The sequence below is a fragment of the Thermobia domestica genome, chromosome 2 (assembly GCF_964235325.1).
Source record: "Thermobia domestica chromosome 2, izTheDome1.hap1.1, whole genome shotgun sequence".
Taxonomy (NCBI): domain Eukaryota; kingdom Metazoa; phylum Arthropoda; class Insecta; order Zygentoma; family Lepismatidae; genus Thermobia; species Thermobia domestica.
In genome coordinates this window covers 6314047-6327263 of record NC_137455.1, presented here as the reverse complement: position 1 = coordinate 6327263, position 13217 = coordinate 6314047, and the positions used below count along the sequence as shown (strand labels likewise).

Here is a 13217-nt window from a genome sequence, read left to right as displayed (position 1 = left end):
TGAAACGTTATTTTCTCCGTTCGCTCGAGATATTCTCGTATAGTAAATCAAAATATTATCTCTCCTTTCTTGCCTTAACGTTCTAAAGTTACGGTTCATTAGATTGTTGCTAAAAGTGTCCAGTTAGTAACGTTTGAAACGAAGATAGATAGAGCACTGTTTAGTATCAACTGCTAGTGTTACGATACTCGTTGGTTAGTCATTCTGGTAACACTTGCACAGTTACAATATGGATAAAATTAATCATTCTAGGTTGATAATGACTTCTAATATCTAATCAACAATTATCGATTCGCTGTTGGATGAGGGTCTATCCGATTTATTCTCCTCAGCAATGCATCTTGGGTAATTTTTCTTGACGCTATCTCACAGTATTCCTAGATTTTATGATACCAACTCGTATGAGGGCTTTCCTAGATCGTTTACCATGTCTAGCTCATTGCCATTTCAATACCTTACTGAATACTGTTTATTCTAGCTTTAAAACCAGACATACTTGAATAAAAATAAAATTTGACTGAGGTGTAGGGGGGATTGAACCATAGACCCCACGCACCAGAGATAAGCGCTCTACCACTTTTTTTTTTTTTTTTTTTTAAAGTCAGCTGACTCACCGAACGTGTTCCAGTAACTTACTTAACTACTTATATCTAATTTTACTTGCTTTACTTATGTTTAACTTGCTTTTTCCTTTACCTACAGCAACAGGGACACGAACACACAAATATCGAGGACAGTTAAAATCACAAAGGCTCTCCCACCGGGAATCGAACCCGGGACCCCGTACACCAAAGGCGCACGTGCTAGCCACTTGACCAGCAGGGAGGGCTACCACTGAGCCACCGTAAACCACTAGAACTTAAGATAGCAGGATAATAATAATAATAATAATAATAATAATAATAATAATAATAATAATAATAATAATAATAATAATAATAATAATAATAATAATATAGAAATGAAAAGTAGATTATTGGCGTGAAATAATGTGTAACTTCACCGTTTAAACATTTTGTCTTCACGGTCAATATCGAATAAATCAAAAGTAAAAATTTATAAAAGCATAATTTTGCCCTGTCATATTGTATGGACGTGGGAGTTGGTCACTGACGCACAGAAAACAGAGGCTAAGGGATTTCGAACAGGAAGTTGTGGGGAAAATATTTGGAATAAAAAGAGATGAACAAACGGGGAGAATTTAGAAACCTACACAGCGCCCAGCTTCACAATAGCTACAAATCACCGAATATAATGCGGATTATAAAGTTGAGACATTTTAAAATGGGAGAAATGTGTCGTAATCACGAGATCTACTGTTCTTGGGATCCGAGCACATGTACCGAATGAAGGCACTCTTCTGGTGGCACTGAAGAAAATCCCTGAGAAAGCTCAGTCAGGAGGGCCTGACACAGCATTCTAATACTGTACCTCGGGGTTGAGAAGCAAAAATCCTAATCTGTCTGTCAAACTACTTTCTAACCATCCTGTACAACAATTTGTATATTTGTTAGTGGTTTAGTTAGTATGAATATCTAAGGTGGAAAAGCGAATGACAAATGAATCTACTTCCCCCTCCCCTCCCTTCCCTGCTTTGTTCTACTCCTGTTCTGTGGAAATATAATGATAACATGCTCTAATTTCAAAACCAGTTTTTCTCTTATTTTCGCATTTTTCTTACAAGTTGGGAATACAACAAGATACAGTAAAATACTGTTAAAATATAAAATTTACATTTTACATTTTAAAAATTTATTTTATGTAATTTACAACAAATTCTTCAGTTATGAGTAGTTGTTGTTTTAAATGTTTCTATAAAGAAATAAAAAGGGTCAATAGATAAATAATTATAGTTTTAGGGTGCATGTAATTTGCAATTCCACAAAACACATACAGTGTGTTGAGTAAGAACAGATAGTGATAAACTATGTTACGAATTAGGGATGCGCACGAGACAAGATTTGAAGCTGTCTTGTCTCGAAAATGTGCTGTAAAAGTGATGTCTCGACTCGAAAAACGTATATTTTTCTATTGGAAGAGCTGTGTCTCGACTCGAATTTTGTCAGGAAAATTCTGTCTCGACTCGACTCGTGCGCATCCCTATTACGAATTAAAGATCTCATGATCTGTAGCTATATTAACTTGATACAAAAGGTCCTTCAGGGGGCTCGATGCTTGCCTCTGGTGCGTAAGGTGCCTGGTTCGATCCCACTCCAAAAAAATTGTGGTGGGCAACATCATGATCATTCACTTGCCTTAATCATCGTCCCCCTTAACCTGTGGGGCATAATCGTGGGACGTTAAATTGAAAGATTTCATTCTAAAGGTCCTTCAGAACTCATACATCGTTCTTGACACATTTCCTCCTCCTCTTTGAGTTCTCTTTAATATGTGGATATACAAGCATGATGGCGCAGTCGGTAAAGTGGTTACATACTACCAGGAAGGCCCAAATTCGATCCCCGGTGGGGTCAGAAATTATTTTCTCGGAGATGGTGGGCGTAGAGAAGTGCTCATTACATCTTCTGTGTGTATCAAAGTCAGGAAAAGTGTAAGATTACTTCCACCTCATCGGCCTCAAATGGAGGGACGCCTTTCTACACCTCTTTCTACACCTGTGTCTATATCCAAACCAAACGTTCCAGCACTTATCCCTTCCTACTCTTTGTTGCATGCACTTCAAATTCTAAAATTCCTCAAAATACAAAGTCTATGAGTTTGAGACCGTGTTTTTTTTTTTTTTTTTTTAACTTAGATTCCTTTATCACAATCCAGAATTTGGGAATGTCATCCAACCAAGGCGCACAGTACGATTTCTAAGGGGATCGATTTGTTGGCATCATTACATGTACCGGTAACTGTCTAAAGACGGGAAAGCATAGTGGATCAGTGGTATAGTGGTCACCTCTGACGCTAGTGGTCCCTGGTTCGAACTCCGGCCCTGCAAGTTTGTGGTGGAGAATCGTGTCCATGGGTTTTCTCTGGATTTTCCGCTTCCAACCATATTCCCCAATTATTATATGACTCACTTACATTACTCATCTGTCTGCTTTAGCCTAAAGGGCATATATATGGAACGCAAAACTAGAAATTTAACTTCGTTTTAATGGAACTTTCTTCTCTTATTTTCCTCAGTGAGTTAGGAGCAAGTTGCACTCTTCAGTAATTGAATTCTTGAATATAAATCGATAATTGTTCTTGCAATGATTGTTGGTTGGTTGATCGGAATTCAGCATCTCTTTTCACCACCAAGGCTAAATGAAACGTGGATCTACAGTTGGAGATGGAATCCAAACCACCGTAATGTGTTCAATATTCTTGTCATCGGGAATCAAACCCATGACTCCATACACCAAAGACGCAAGCGCTAGAACCTAAACAAGCGAAAATAGATCTTGCAATTATGGTTTTTCCCCCCAAAAAAAATAAATAAATAAAATAAAAAAATAAAAAATAAAATAAAATAAAATAACGCAGTTTTTAAGAAGTACTACTTCCTTGAACTGAAGTTAACATTTTACTTTTTTATTTTACCAAACTTAAATTAACTTAAGGTTAAATTTGGAGACAGTTCGTTTTTCTAGATTTAGACTGCCTTATGCAGAGTCGTTTTGACGTATGATTAGCGTCATATTAAACGCCAGACTACTGCAGGAGACATACGTTAGTCGAAGTCGTTAGTATGGCTTTAATCGCGCGTCAAAACGACTCTGCATAAGGCCTAGAATGTTTAAGTCAATAGAAAGACCATTATTATTATTTTTTTATACTTACGTTATATTGTAGTGTTTTGGCAATATGATGTAAAATTTAACAAGCTTTATTTGAATGAATACTTTTTTTTTTTTTAAAGTAAAAACATTGTATGCATAGCGATCCAAAAGTGTCGAAGCACTTAAATAAAATTGTAGGCTATTCTATGAAATTTGAGAATTTAATTTACCAATTAGTCAGAATGAATTTTGAGACAGACTCTTCCAGTCAACGTTCTAACTGCAGCAATAATGTCCAGTACAACATAGTCATTATTTATAGAAACTTATAGTTTTACACTATTATCAATAGCGTAAGAAGGGAAGCGTTGCAGGGTTTTAATCCGTTGAGTATAAATTAAGTATGTCGCGTTGTCATAATCTATATATATAAAAGAGAACGTACAAAATCCTTTGTCCGCTCATCACGCTAATACGGCTGAACCAATTTCTTTCATTTTTGGGGGGTTATTAGGATTTGGACCCTAGATGGTTTTTATCATATCACTTTAATTTTTAATTACCAGTGTCTTGAGATAATTGACCATTCAAGTGTCCATAACGTACAAATCCTTTGTTATTAGTTCATCATAGGTAAAAATAAACGTATTTATATGCAACCCGCATGACCGTGTCACTCGGCGGGTTAACATAAATGACAGGCGATATACAGCGGAAAATAGCTTGAATCTTCTGTTTAAAATTTTTTAATTGATTTGCTTATTTTTACAGACACTTTTACAATATGCCAGCACCGGGATGACCGCAGCGAAGCGGGGCGGGTTAACATAAATGACAGGCGATATAATGTTAAGATTTACTGCAATCTTCTATGGTTTTTATCATATCACTTGAAAGCGAAAAAGTAAAAATTATCTAAGTAACAAAGTTTATTGCGTTCCGGGGTGACCGCAGCGAAGCGGGGTGAACGCTGCTAGTTGTGTAATAAAGTGTGTCTTCAGTGAAAGAAGGTTAGGAACCATTCCACGACACTAAATAAAACGCGACCCAATTTGGTCAGTTGATTCCAAAATTATTAATCAGAGGACATAACAGAGTATGCAAAAGTTCTTTTTGGTCCCAGAGTTCGATTCCCAATTTTCGGCGTCCACCGAACGTCGTGAGGCAAACTGGGGAGTCGCTTGAAAATAAGACGTGATGGCTACTGGGTCTGAAACGCTCCTGATGTGCCTGTTAGGGACAGGGTGTCGTAGTGTGCTGACCCACTGTTCGTCGCTAGGCTAGACGTAGTTTAGCCGGTAGCTAGCAGATGGCGCTGGAGCAGGCTTAGGCTCACAAATGGTTCGTTACACCAAATAGTTTGGTTTGGTTTCGTAAATAAATAAATCTGTGGCTTGGATCTAAAAGGGCAAATGTCACTTTTTGGCAAAAACCTGAGATGTTCGTCAAATTTTAAGGCCCATAAATGAACATTTTCTTGTGCAAGAAAACAAATGTTAATATGAATGGTATCAGGAACAAAAGTGGATCTGAAAAGATAGGGAGACGGTAGGTGGCGGCATGACGTCACGCCGTCCCCCTGTCTATCTTTGACCATTCTAATTTTTAGAAACTAGGGGCACACCGTACAATTATTTTGGAGGCTGGGGGACGGCGTCCCCCGTGTTCCCCCTCACATTTACCCCTGAATGGTATATATTCCAAACTATTTCGAGTTGACATTTTCTCTTCTTGCACAAGAAAACATCAATTTATAGACGTTAAAATTGAAGAATATATCATTTTTGCCAAAAAGTGACATTGGCCCTTTTAGACCCAACCCACAGAAATAAATTTATTATTATTATTATTATTATTATTATTATTATTATTATTATTATTATTATTATTATTATTATTATTATTATTGTTGATGTAACAGTTTGCAGAGTAATTCATTTAAGGGTCGGCTTAATATTTTTAGCTGTAGATCATAAAACAAAAAGGAAGAGGGGATGCGCTGGCTCAGTCGTACAATTCTTACATCTGGAGCAAAGGGTTCTTAGTTCGAACCCAGGCGATGTATGTGAAAGATAATGCCATGACCGTGGATTTTCTCGAGTGGTTTCTCCATTTCCCCTCACATTCTCATTCCACTAATTGTGTTATATTAATTCACTTCCGTCAATCATCTGTCTTATTCAGTTTACACGCCATGACAGTGAGACGTTAAATTAAAAATCTCATTTCATTTCATTTTCATAAGAAAAGGTGTTAAATTGCAAATAAGGTAATTGGGCTGTATTGCTCTACCATAAAAATTAAATAATCTTTCCTTGTATAATTTATTGATAAATGACTTATTTAGAAGCTAATGATTTTGTTTTTTTTGTTTTTCTTAATGATGGTTTGTTGTCATTAGCAATTTATCATCTTTTTTTTTTTAAAAAAAGAAAGAGATACATAATATCATTAATCATCTATTAATTGCGTGGGAAAATCTCAAACACTGAAAAAGAAAAAAAGATTCTTTTCCCACTCATCAGGAATAAACATAATCCACTGGCAACAATAGTCTGGTGCTGACAAAACAGTCAAATAAAAAAAGTTAACAAACTTATAAATAGAATAATAGCTGTAATTTATCCTTTATCACTTTATCACACAATGGCTTATTTTTAGAAGTTGCCTTTAGACATTATAAAAAAAACTAGCATCAACAACTGCTTCGCTGGGCTAAATTAAGAAAGAATAGTAATATATTCCATTAGTCAGTCGCTTTTGACTATTACTGAAGGGCTCTGTCGTATCGGTCATTTTCGATCATTTTTATATTTCTTCCCCTACTCCTCCCCTATGCTGTGTTTCTGAATTTGGATTTAAGCGGCATCGAAAGTGTCACTGTTCATCTCAGCGACCCCAAAAACTATGAATTCGATACTGATATTGGGTCATTTTCGACCATTTTTATTTATCTCCCCCTCTCCCAAGTTGCGGGGCTGGATTTAGACTTAAACAGCATCGAAAGTGTCACTGCCCTTCTCAGCGACCTCGAAAACTATGGATTCGATACTAGAAGTGGTCATTTCTATCATTTTTATGCATCTCTTCCTTCCCTCCCCAGGTAAGGGGCTGAATTTGAATATAAACGAGATAAGAAGTGTCACTGTTCAACTCAGCGACCCCGAAAATTATGGATTCGACTCTAATATTGGTCATTTCCGATCCTTTTTATGTATCCCCCTAACCCCAAGTTGCGGAGCTGGATTTGAATTTATACAACATCGGAAGTGTCACTGTACATCTCAGCGACCCCGAAAACTATGGATTCGACTCTAATATTGGTCATTTTCGATAATTTTTAAATACCTCCCCTAGGTTGCATTGTCAAAGTAATATGATACACTGCTCCACAAAACTTAAGCAACCCGAGAGAACGCGGTATCAATCCGAGAGAACGTGGTATAAGTGACGTGTGGGGCCCATTCAACACTGGTTAGTGGCATGCACATACACAGAAACACGCAGGCAAGGCGAGCACCCACTCTATCGCATAAGCAGCATCGTTGTAAGCGCGGTGAACAATTTATGCCATGAGGCGTACACTACAGCCCAGTAGTGTCCGAAGCTCTAAGCATTGAGTTAGTGGTTCTTGTGTGGGGTACACAGCTTGCAATGGCTGGTAGAAAACATTTGAGTGACTTTGGCCGTGGGCGAATAATTGGGCGGTTGGAATTGGGCCGATCACAAGTGGAAGTGGCGCAGGAATTCAACGTGAACAAAAGTGTTGTGTCGGGCCTGTGGAGTCGATTCCAAAATGGAGGTGAAGTCAGTAGACGTCATGGAGGAGGCCATCCGAAGAAGACGTCGGACGTTCATGACCGATTTCACACAATTTCTGCCAAACGTAACCGTCAAGCTTCATGCTCTCAACTGGCCAATGAGTTGTTTCAGGCTACAGGACAACGCGTGAGTCGTGAAACTGTTCGTCGGCGGCTCAATAGAACAGGACTGTATGCAAAAAGGCCTGTGCTGTGTGTGCCATTGAAATTGGAACACAAACGTGCGCGTTACACATGGTGTCAGGAACATGTTGCATGGGGGGAACACCAGTGGGCGCGTGTCATGTTCTCCGATGAGTCAAGATTCAGCCTGTCGTCTGATTCTGGTCGGACTTTAGTGTGGAAAAAGCCAGGAACACGCTATCATCCAAATTTCATTGCTGAACGGCTGTCCTATGGCGGTGGTTCCATTATGGTGTGGAGTGGAATTATGCTGTGTGGGAAAACGGACCTCCATATTGTGCAACATGTCACTTTGACAGCACAACGGTACCAGGATGAAATTATCAATACATATGTGCGCAATTTCCCCGGAGCATTTGGCCCAGACTTCCTGTTCATGGATGACAATGCCCGCCCACACCGTGCACATCTTGTGTCCGAGTATCTGGGGAGCGAAGACATTACGCGTATTGCATGGCCTGCATATTCGCCGGACTTGAATCCCATCGAGCATGTGTGGGATGCTCTTGGGCGGTGAATAGCGCAGCGCAGTCCATCAGCACGCACTCTCCCTGACCTGCAAACAGCTCTCCTCGAGGAGTGGCGCCATCTGCCGCAAGACTTGATCAACACTCTGATTTGCAGCATGGAGGCCAGATGTCGTGCCTGTATAGCTGTTCGTGGTGGTCACATGCCATATTGACTGCCTATGCCCTCGCACAATCCAGCTTCACCTGTTGAGGTATCGTTGTGCTGAACTTTTTGGTCACTCTGTATATCCTAACTATATTGTTCGTCTTCACTTGTGTTGCATTGTGCATCTGGACCGTCTGTGTATTCATTATGCTTGGTGAAGAGATCGTGTCGTTTTATTTTCTGCCACTTTCTTCGAATTGTTTAAGTTTTGTGGAGCAGTGTAAAAAACATCCCAGGTCCGAACCTCATCTATGTTGAAAATTTGTTCAAGACATTAAGAGTCACAAACATAATTACTTTCAATTTTATAGTATAGATTGCGTCATGTGGTAAGTACTTGTTTGTATATGTGAAGTTTAAGGTTGATTTTTAGAATCCAAGAAGGTATATATGAAATGTAGACTCACAGATGAATATGTGATCCAAAACACACATACTACTCGTATTGGGGATCGAATTCGGATCTCCAGAACTAAAAGGAAGACCACATGTAGACATTTATACTAGTTGTATTTGCTTCAGTAGTGTTACACAGCGTTATCTTACATTTAACACTAATATAAACAGGGCGTTTAAGAAATCACGGCTGGATTCCACATTGATAAATTGTTACAACAGAATTCCCACATTTCGTTATAGCTTGCATGCTGACTACGCGTGCTCCCAATTCGATTTCCGATTACAGCGAGAGTTATTTTTTCTTTCGACCTGTTACGTAGCAAACCTCGTTAAAGCAAGTGGAGACATACCTGACTAAAGAAGGAAATATAGTGTTGGGATTCGAAACACTTGCCAGCGTTATCTTTTTGAAAGTGTCATACCTCGCCGGCTGAAACATTCTTTCAAGAGATACTGATTCATAAATTTATTATTATTACTATTATTGTAGCAAAACACATAGGAGGGAAATTAAGATGATCTCGAAAAGATAAAATAATATCCCAGTATGAAACAAAATTTGCGTAAATACAGTCAGAATTGTTAATTTAGTGCTTTTTCCTCGCTGGCAATATTGCACACAATACTTATATTAGAAGTCTTTCTTATCTGAATGTTCTTCCAAAATAGAGCTTTTATTCCGCTTGTCCTAACTTAGCTAGATAGGACCAATAAGACAGCAGATTAGAGTCAGCGGCGAAGCAGAGTTTCATTAAGGGTGGTTGGAACTCTTAATATCATATCCTTTCAGATCAAGAGTGACTTTTGTATACACAGGGTGGCCCAAAAGTAGGTATACACCCCTGCATTGATAAAGTAAAAACATATTAAGAACAAATAATAAAGAAACTAAGTCTACCTGATGGATAACAATAAGAAATGATATAAAATGCAATGAGCTGATCTGTACGGTAGTATATACCTACTTTTGGGCCACCCTGTATATACAAAAATCACTCTTGACCTGAAACAATATATACAGTATATATTTATATAGTAATATGGTAGTAGTAGACGTATATATTAATATATATTATTATAGTAAATGTTTAATTTTCCATAATACCTTGCTCAAGGAGAGGGTTAACACCCCCATTTACGTAAGCGACTCATTTGGGTTAATATGGTCAGTTTCTTAGCCATGTCGTGAGAACATATGAAAAATTAGATGTGAGCTTTTTTTTTTTTTAAATTTTTTGTCCTTATGCAACAGACAGATTATGAAGGATTACTATCTATTATTAACTTGGTTCTGTACCACGAACGGGCATTGAATCCGCTCCAGTTGATGGGTGCATAGACTATCATGCAGATATTCACTTGCAAATATCAAAGTGCAACTCTACACAGAGAGGCTGAGAAGATAATTTCATTTAAATACCTTCGTTATGGATAAGTCTTAATCTTAGGTCTCAAATTGTAATAATAATAATAATAATAATAATAATAATAATAATAATAATAATAATAATAATAATAATAATAATAATAATAATAATAATAATAATAAATTAAACCACTTGGTGTAGCAGGCCTTTGTGGCCATCAGCCACTCCAACGCCATCTGTTAGCGATCGGCTATACTAAGTCCAGCCTAGCTAGGAACATGTGGTCACCGCACTGCGTCGCTCTGTGTCTAACAGCCGTATCAGGAACGTTCTGGACTTAGTGGCCGTCACGTCTTTCATTCACGTGGCTCCCCAATTTGCCTCACGACGCTAGGTGGATGGCGAAAATTGGAAAGCACCGGCTGGTAATCGAGCCCGCGACCACATTGACGTGAGCCCAACCCTCTAACCATTAGAGTACGGTGTACCCTATAATAAAGTTGACGTCAGTGATATAATAAGGTAAATCAAAAACGTGATTCATTCTTCTACGAGGAAAGAAAATATTGTTATCTTTTAACGTATGAGAGCGATTCAGGAAGTAATGCCTCCAAGCCCACTACTTGGTCAATAGTACTGCAAACATTCTTAACTATTTATCATTAATGCACTGATGTTTAAGCTATAGAATGTCACTTGTTTCACCTTCCTATCTCTTCTCATTACGGAGTAAGAGAATAATCCATAGCATCCAGTGGTGACGTGCGGTTGAAACAGCGGCTGTCATTGAATTTCTGACTGCGGAAGGTTTGAGCCCAGAAATATTCATCGCCAGACGAGTCGTGGATACACCATTACGATCCGGAAACGAAGTGTCAGTCGATCGAGTACCGCCACATGTCCTTTCCTGCGCCAAAAAATTCAAAGTTGCCCTTCTGCTGGCAAAGTGTTGTTGACTTTCTGCCTATCCTGCCTATAGTCTGGATCTTGTGCCATGAGACTTTTGGCTCTTCCCCAAACTTAAGGCTTATCTTAAGATGCCCTATCACTGCGAAGTTAAAATACCGCTAATTTTACAGTAAGTGTGCAGTATCTTCACCTAGATAAGAGGTAATCAAAAAGTGGAACAAGAGCTCCCTAGACAATATTATTTATTTTATTTATTTAACAATCACCAGATACAGCTCAGAGGCCATTTTACACTGGATATCCAACAACAACAACAACAACAATGGAAAGGATTTGGGACGGTATCGGCCAGGGCCTGTTTAGTAGGTACCATCCCGGCATTTGCCTGGTAGGACTGAGGGAAACCCTGGAAAACCTCAGTCAGGATGGTCGGCAGCGGGATTCGAACCCACGACCTCCCGAATGCGAAGCCAACGCTCTACCACTTGAGCTACTTCGCTCGGTATTACAGCTTCTTATTTTACATGAGATACCGTCATCACGACTTACTTATCTCCTTTCAATATCCAGCCGTTTAGAAAATCGGCATTTATTTTCGCGTTTCTAAAGGGCTGCCAACGGAAAGCTACTAGGTGACTCGTGATAATGGTATCTCATGCAAAATAATATCCTCTAAAGCGATCTTGTTCCACATTTTGATTACCCTTTATCTATTTGATGATATCACATAATTACTGTAAAATTAGCGGTATTTTAATTTCGCAATTGTGACGCGGAAGTGGAACCAGCAGTTCGGCAATGCTGTCGCCAGCACCCACCACAATTCTTCGCCGATGGCATGAAAAACCTTGTTTCGCGTTAGCGCAAATGTGTTGTCCGTAATGGGGACCATGTTGAAATATGATACCACCATTTGTAACTGATATTACAAGGCTTCCACTGACACCTGTATCGGTGTTATTTGTTAAACATAAATAAAGGTATCACCTCGGAGGCATTACCTTCTGAATCACCCTCGTATATTCACTGAAATTTCTTTGTTACGATTACCATCCACAATAAATGAAAGAGATTCCTATTACTTACGTAGGTATGTTTTGTTAAAAATACATACCCACACATACTCATACATACACAAAGAAAGAAATAGGGAGAGAAAAAGACAAAAGAGATTTGGATTCGTGCAAGTTTATTACATTGACTCAATTACTAGCTATTAACAACAACGAAACTTCTTCTCTTTTGATTTTTGATTTAATGAAAGTAGCTGACAAGAATAAACCTATAATTCGCTCATTGAATGAAACAATACTGGGTACCACTGCTTCGTATATGGATAAGCAATATAAGGGGTTGAGACTTGGCTGGGGGGAAGAGCAAGTGCTGTTATAGATACATATAGGAAAATTACAAACAAAAAATATATAAACATAAAAAAATATAAAAAATTACAAACATCAAAGTACCAAAGTACATTTTTCGACCTCTTTTTTGGGGGGGAGGCTCTGGGCCCTCCCCTTCCCTACGCCACTGACTGGACCAGACCGTTCTTCTCTGGTAGCTTAAAATCAAAAATAGCTCAACACAAAAGGAAGAGAAAGAACCCAGTGATTGACCATGTGAGGGTATAAAGGTAATGGGAAGAGAAGGGGGCGCATTGTTACCACAGTTTACCGCTAACCAGTTGTTTTGTAAGTCAAGTGGCCACAGAAAAGAAACACAAATGTTAGGGGGAGTATATTAATATATGTAAAAAATGCACAAGAGAACAGGTGTACAGTTTCACATGTGTTACAAAGACTAACGCGTACGCAAATGACGATAGATAAATGATATTGTGAATATAATAAGTGAAACTTACCTTTCTGACTGTGATGACCCGGCTAAATTCTTCCCCCGTGTTATGTTGACCGTTGCTACCCCTGGCAAGCACGCTGCCCACACGGCACTCTCTCACTTACGATACCTGGCTGTTACGGTTACCTGGCAACGGCAAGGAGTCAGCCGCCGGCCGCACCTATTGATCTGGAGCTGGTCTCTCGGGAAAGGAAGGAAGCAAATGAGGCGCCTCCTCCCAGAGACAGGGAGGAGGGAGGGAGAGTGATTATCCTCTGCAGTCAATGCTGGACCAACCCCCGCCGCCACCTAGA

The 13217-nt window shown here is 39.0% G+C and overlaps 1 protein-coding gene across 1 annotated transcript in view; it reads right to left on the bottom strand.

Annotated features, from left to right (window-relative positions):
• Positions 1-12947, bottom strand: part of peb (zinc finger protein pebbled) — a 266979-nt gene extending 254032 nt beyond the window's left edge. Inside the window, exon 1 of the mRNA XM_081738279.1 lies at positions 12929-12947. The gene's annotated coding sequence lies outside the window, so the exon portion shown is untranslated. The remainder of the gene's footprint in view (positions 1-12928) is intronic.
• Between the last annotated feature and the right edge of the window lie 270 nt (positions 12948-13217).